At 37.7% G+C, this 7484-nt stretch overlaps 1 non-coding gene across 1 annotated transcript; it reads right to left on the bottom strand.

Moving 5' to 3' along the window:
* Window positions 1-3382: 3382 nt before the first annotated feature.
* On the bottom strand, window positions 3383-3490 carry LOC121251310. The gene has a single exon (XR_005937977.1). It is a non-coding gene; the product is annotated as a small nucleolar RNA R71 (small nucleolar RNA).
* Between the last annotated feature and the right edge of the window lie 3994 nt (window positions 3491-7484).

Below are 7484 nucleotides of genomic sequence, written 5' to 3'. Positions count from 1 at the left end.
ATTTCAATTCTTCAAAAATCTAACTTCACGTAATCCTAAAATATCGTCACATTTTCTAAATTCATTGATGTCTCAATAATTAGTCCGAACAAAACACAAAATCTAACTTATTTACTAATGAGATCAAATTATAAAATTTAATTCTAGCTAATATATTTATACCAAAATATTTTAAAAATTAAACAGCTAAAACTATAATAAACAAGATCATATTAATAAACACAACATTATTGTTTACTCTTTGAAAGAAAACCTTGCTTAATACTAATTTAATTTACTTAAAAGGTTTCAGTAAAACATAAATAAATTAGAGAGTATTAATATATAATAAAAGTTTAAAAGCACATTAATACAACAATTAGTAAAGGGTACTAATGTAATTTCATATAATTCTTTGAAAACAAAAGCATAACCTGCGTGAAAAAGAACTTTGCATGGCAGGGGCTTATGCAAGAAGAAATCACGCGGAAGAGTGCGACGGCTGGATTGGGTAGGCAGTGGCGATGCGGCTAGAGAGCAGGCGTGCGGTAGAGATGCTGTCAAGCTGGGCTAAGCATGAGAGAAAGAGAAAATGGAGAGTGAGAGAGCGAGGGCCACGACAAGCGGAAGGAAACGGAAACTTACAGTGAGACGGGAAGGAGGCGTGCGACAGAGGCTCACCATGAGGGAAGGTGTGCGGTGCTGGGTGCGGTGGGAGGTGGTGAACTCGGCAGCTGTGCAGTGGATGAGAGAGAGAGAGAGAAGCCTCACGTAGAAAAAGAGAGAGAGATGGAAATAGACGGATAGGAGAGTGGGCGAGTTCGGTGGAAGCTTACCGAGAGGATAGCGACTGACCTGGATGGAGTGCAGCACCTGGCGAAGCTCCCTGTGCAACAGCGATGTCAAGGAGGAGGTTGGTGGCGTAGGGTGGCAGGTTGGTTGCACACGATGGGGAAAACTACTTCCTCTGTTTCAAGGGTCAAAAACAGAGTATGTCGTGGGTGTTTTTCCTTCAACGGCTGGGCGACGGTGGTTGGCTTTCCGTGGTGGTGAGGACGGGCTGAAGGGTGGTGTGTTGTTTGCAAGGAGGAGTTGCTGGCTATGACTTCGTGAGGCAAGGCAGCGGCGTCACGAAAAAAAAATCGTGCTGCATTACGGGCTTGGCCAGTGGTTGGGGGTGCAGCACTATTGCCCTGAGGGAGAGGGCTCACAGTGAGGAGGAGAAGTGGGCTATGGAGGGGAAGAGGTTGGGCAGTGGGGTGGTTAACGGTGGCAGCCCAAGGCTGGTGGTTGGATGCGAACATGCTGACGGCAGTGAACGAGAGGGAGTTAAAGTGGTGTGTAGGTGCAATAAGGTAGGTTGTGGCAGCCCTAATCTAAGAGTTTCTTCATGCAACAGGGAAAAAGAGATGAAACCCTAGGCGACAGTGCATGAAAACGTATAAAGTGGATATATATATATATATATATGTGATGGAAACCCTAAGGAAACACCGAGATGAAGAAACATGTGAGCCACGGACGTGAGGAATATAGGGGTGAAAATAGATGGAAAGAAAAAAAAAACGTGCGTGAACTGCGAAGTTAATGTGTGAAAATAGGTTATTGAAACAGAACAAAAACAAAACCCTAAAGCTAAGGAGAATAGAGGCGTACGTGCATGGGAGTGCAATTGTGCATTGCGGTGAAAAAAAAATTATAAACTCAGTTGGTTTTAATGGTTTAAAAGACACGAGTGTGGGCTTGGGTCTTGGTCTTTTTCTTAAGTCATCAATCACGACTCAATTTCTAAAAATAATTCCACTAGTCCAAAAATATATTTAAAAAAAAATGGGCTTGACTGGGTCCGGGTGTTACAAAGAACACCTGAATCAATATCATGGGCCGAGGATAATTCTTTCCACCATTCTAGTCTGTTGTGCAATTTTTGCCATTAACATCAACGCGATTTTGGTAGAGAGGGGGCAGAAAAGAAGAATCCCTTCTTGTTTTCATAGAGAGGGTGCTAGGGTTTCGAAAAATTTATCTTCTAGGAAAAGAATCCTTATTTCGAAAGGAGAGCTAATTTCTTGGTGAAGCAAGGGATGAACTTGCTTGAATGATGATGATTTCAATTCTATTGGATTCATGTATTAAACTTTCTTGCTGATACAATTCTTGTTTATCATCTCTTATTAGTCTTTCTAATATTTGGATAATTTTATAGCCAATGTTTTTCATAGATTCAGTCATGCTTTCTCTATGGGATTGTTGAGGTGTTTAGGTTCCAGGTTTGTATGTCAATCTTATTGGAGTGATTCTCTGCTGCAGTATTGCTATTGAGTATATTGTTATCTTTGAATCTAAGTCTAAAAGGATAGCAATCCGTGATTTCAAAAGAAGAGTGGTTTCCAAGAATTACATTTGAACAAATTGGTTATACAGATATATTTTCCGATACGAGAGTCTGGTGATATGATCTCTAATTTAGTATCCAATGAATCTGCTATGAATAGAATTATCAAGTTCAAATAAGGGATTCTCGATGCTTCGCTGCTATTAATTCTGGTCAAACCTTTTCACTATTACATTTTGGCTCTTTATTTTATTTCTTTTCAGAAAGGATTCATCTTACACTGCTACTTTGATTTTTGTTCTCTTAAATTTTTAGTCTCTTTTAGTGTTTCTACCATCTCCCTGTGGATTCGACACCCCAATCAATATTATGACAGCCGTGTTATTCTTTGGGCGTAATCAAATTTTGGTGTCGTTGCTGGGGAGACGGTTCAAGAAGTGCATTCAAAAAATAGGTTTGCTGAATTTGACACACCAAAGGCGGTAAAGTTGTTCCTTTCTTTTTCTTTCTTTTAGTTTTAGATTTAGTTTTTTTTTTCCTTTGTCTTTCAGTGTTTGCATGCATAGATATAGAGATGAGTTAGGTAGATTTGCAAGGAGACCTGAAGTAGACACTGATACTCTTTTTGATAATATGTTTGACAAGCCATCTAATTTTGATACACATTCTATTTCATCATTTTCTTCATCTAACATGAGTGTACACGAAGATCAACCTAGGACTATATGAGTACCTTCACCCTACATGCACAACAACACTATCATGCATTATATTTCTAACTAATATTCCTCCAATGGATTTCAAACCAAGTATGATACAACTTCTCCCTACTTTTCATAGTTTGGAGAGTGAAAATCCATATGTGCATATTAGGGAATTTGAAGAGGTTGTTGCTACATTTCATGGTCAACCTGGCATTGTAGATGCTGTTCGACTTAAGTTCTTTTCCTTTTTCACTAAGGGATAAGGCTAGAAGTTGGATGTATTCTTTGAGACCACGGTCGATCGGGTCATGCGCTGAGATGACCTAAATTTTTTTTAATAAATATTTTCCTCATCATAAGATTAATGCTTTGAAAAGGCAAATCTCAACTTTTACACAAAAGGATAGTGAGACTTTGTATCAAGCATGGGAACATTTTAAAGAGTTACTTAGCTTGTGTCTCCATCATGGTTATGAAAGCTGGCATCTAGTTAGCTATTTTTATAAAGGTCTTACTCCTAGAGAGCGTTAATTTGTTGAAATGATGTGTAATGTTGAGTTTTTGTAGAAGGGTCCGGATGAGGCAATAGAGCATTTAAATGAACTTGCAGAAAAAGCTCACACTTGGACAGGACCAAATGCTTTTGACAGTACCAATCAAGCACACTCTAATCAAACTCATTCTAGTGGAGGCATCTATCATCTCATAGAAGAAGATAACTTTAAGGCAAGGATGGAGGGCCTAACTAGAGAGTTAGAAGCATTGAAGATGAAGGAAACTATGGTAGCTTGTATTATTCCCCAATCTGATGCCTCTAAACATTGTTTTGTTTGTCAGGGAGTAGATCATATTGCAGAAGATTGCTCAACACTTATTGAGATGAGAGGAGTGTATGAGGAACATTTCAATTCTCTTGGCATGTATAAAAAGCCCTTTCCACCCTACTCAGATATATACAATCCTGGTTGGCAAAATCACCCAAACTACAGTTGGAAGTCTGACAGTCATAACCCTACACAATCACAACCATCAAGGATATACTCTGCACCATATCATGCATCTCCCTCTTCTAGGAACCCCTTGGAAGATACTTTGCATGCTTTTATTGAGACATAGGGTAAAACTAATCAAAAGTTTGAACCTTTGATTATGCAGGTTGTTGAGGAAAATAAGAAGATAAAGAGTTATGTATCCAAGTTGATGACTTTGTTGAGTGTGAATGAGCGTAGCAAGTTCCCTTCTCAAGCTCAACTCATGCCCCAAGGTCAACATATGGCTCAAGGAAATTTGAAGGAGATCAATGCCATTGTGACATGAAGTGGTAAGTCCTTACACTCCAACAACTGATAAGGCATATGATGTTGAAGAAGAACAAAGCAATGATAGTGCCGAGCTGTCCAAAGAAGCCGAGGTAATCAAGAGCCCAATTAAGGTACCATTTCCTCAAGTTTTAAAATTTGGTATGAGAAATTTGGATTCTAGAAATGAAATCTTGGAGAATCTTAGGCAGGTAAAGATCAATCTTCCTCTTTTGCATAAAATTAAACAAGTTCCTACTTATACAAAGGTTCTCAAATATTTATGAACAGTTAAAAGGAAGCACCATATTAAGAATACAGCATTTATGACAGAGCAAGTTAGTGCTCTAATTGAGCAGTGAATTCCTTCTAAGTGCAAAGATCCTGTTTGTTCAACCATTACATGCAATATTGAGAATCATGAGTTTGGGCAAGTCTTACTAGATTTAGGAGGCAGTATAAATTTGATGCCTTATTTAATTTATTTACAATTAGGGTTGGGAGAAATCAAACTCACTCTTGTGGTATTGCAACTAGTTGACCGTTCAGTCAAAGTGCCACTGGGTGTGGTGGAGGATGTTTTGATTCAAATTGATAAATTTTATTATCCTGCTAATTTCTTAATTCTTGACACCAGTTATGTTGTTAATTCTAGTTCTAAAATTTACTTGATTTTAGGTAGACATTTCCTTGCTATTGCTAACACTCTTATTAATTGCAAAAACGGTCTAATGAAACTCTCTTTTAGGAATATGACTTTCGAGGTGAATATTTTTCATGTTGGAAAATAACCAATAGAAGATGATGAGTGCCACCAACTGTACATGATTAACGCATTCATAGATAAGGAAGTTCACATAGCTCATGATTCTGACCCCCTTGAATACTTTCTTATTAACTCTGAGTTAGATACTATTAGTGATTCATCTAATGTTGTTGATGTTTGTATTGTTTTTTATGAAATTCAAGATCTTGGCACATTAGCTTGGCAACCAATAATTGAGGAGTTGCCCAAGAAAAGTGAAAAACATATTCTTTCTAGTTCGGAGACACCAAAAGTCAAATTGAAACCTTTGCCTAAAGGTTTAAAATATGTTTTCTTTGGTCCAGATGATATTTTTCCTGTTATTTACTTATCTGAATTGTCTGACTCTCAAGGTGAACAATTACTTCGCACTTTAAATGAGCATAAGCCAGCTATAGATTGGAGCATTGCTGATATCAAAGGTGTTAGCCCCTTAGTCTATTCTCATAAAATTAATTTAGAGGAATGAGCTAACCCTCGTAGAGACTCACAATGCAGACTTAATTCCACCATGAAAGAGGTGGTAAAGAATGAAGTGTTAAAATGGTTAGATTCAGGGATTATGTATCATGTTACTGACAGTAAATGGGTTAGTCCTATGTAGGTTGTCCCCAAGAAATCAAGCGTTATTGTGGTGAATAATGAAATGGGAGAGCTAGTACCTACAAAGCTTGTGATTGGGTAGCAGATGTTTATTGATTAGAGGAAATTGAATGCTGCCACCCAAAAAGACCATTTCCCCCTCCCTTTTATTGATCAAATCCTTGAGCGAGTTTCTAGTCACCCTTTTTACTAATTTTTGGATGGTTACTCTAGTTACTATCAAATTGAAATTGCATTAGAAGACCACGATCAAACCACCTTCACTTGCCCTTTTGGTACGTATGCCTTCCATAGAATGCCATTTGGATTATGTAATGCACTTGCTATTTTTCAACGTTGCATGATGAGCATATTTAGTGACATGGTTGAAAATTTTATGGAAGTTTTGTGGATGATTTAACTGTTTTTGGTGACTCCTTTGACACTAGTTTGATAAATCTGAAGAGAGTCCTCGTTTGCTGTGAAGAGAAACACCTTGTGCTCAATTGGGAAAAGTTTCATTTCATGGTATCCTCAGGTATTGTATTAGGTCATGTTGTTTCTTTTAAGGGTATAGAGGTTGACCAATCCAAGATTGAGTTAATCTCAAACCTACAAACTCAAAAAACTGTTAAAGAGGTAAGATCCTTCCTTGGTCATCCTCGTTTTTATAGAAGGTTTATACAAAAATTTTCTATGATCTCACGACCTTTGTGTAGCCTTCTTGTTAAGGGTGCCCCATTTCAGTGGACAGATGCTTGTCAAGATGCGTTTAAAATGCTAATTGACAAATTAACATCAACACATGTTGTGTAACAACCTGATTGGAGTCTTCCTTTTGAAATCATGTGTGACGCAAGTGACTATGCATTGGGAGCGGTACTTGGACAATGGAAGGAAAGAAAACCTTATGTTATTTACTATGTCAGTAGAACTCTGACCACAAATGAATTACTCTACCACTGAGAAAAAGTTACTAGCTGTAGTATTTGCATTAGATAAATTTCGTTTGATTGAATAACCTATTACTGTATTTATAGATCATGCCGCTCTTAAGTACCTTATCTCTAATAAGGATATTAAGGCGCGCCTAATGAGGTGAATTTTGATTTTGCAAGAAGTCAATCTCACAATTAAGGACAAGAAGGTTGTTGAGAATGTAGTGGCTAACCACCTTTCTAGGTTGATGTTTGAAGATACCAACACTACTCCACCTATTCAGGTTGACTTTCCAGATGAACAATTATTTGCTGTCACTCGACTACCATGGTTTGCCCATATTGTGAACTATTTGACTGTTGGAGAGGTTCCTTCTATTTGGAGTGCACAGGATAAACGTAAGTTTTTGGTTGAGGTAAGTAATTTTTATTGGGTTGATCCTTATTTATTTAAATGTTGCCTCTACCAAATTATGAGACATTGTATTTCTAACAATGAGATTTCTTAACTTCTGTCATACACATGTATGTGGAGGCCACTTTTCTATCCAAAAGACCGCTGCAAAAATTTTGCAATGTGGATTTTATTGGCCTACCTTGTTTAGGGACACTAACAATTTTTGTCGTTCATGTGAGAGATGTCAAAAGCTAGGTGCCTTATCTCGTAGTAATGTGATGCCTCTAAACCCAATTTTGACTATTGAAGTATTTGATTGTTGGGGCATAGATTTTATGGGACCATTCCCTCCTTCTTTTGGCTACCTTTATATTCTTCTGGTTGTTGACTATGTGTCTAAGTGGGTTGAAGATGTACCGTGCAGAAGCAATGATCATGCTATTGTG

This window comes from Juglans microcarpa x Juglans regia, chromosome 2D (assembly GCF_004785595.1).
Source record: "Juglans microcarpa x Juglans regia isolate MS1-56 chromosome 2D, Jm3101_v1.0, whole genome shotgun sequence".
NCBI lineage: Eukaryota > Viridiplantae > Streptophyta > Magnoliopsida > Fagales > Juglandaceae > Juglans > Juglans microcarpa x Juglans regia.
This window is presented reverse-complemented; position numbering and strand designations above follow the sequence as displayed.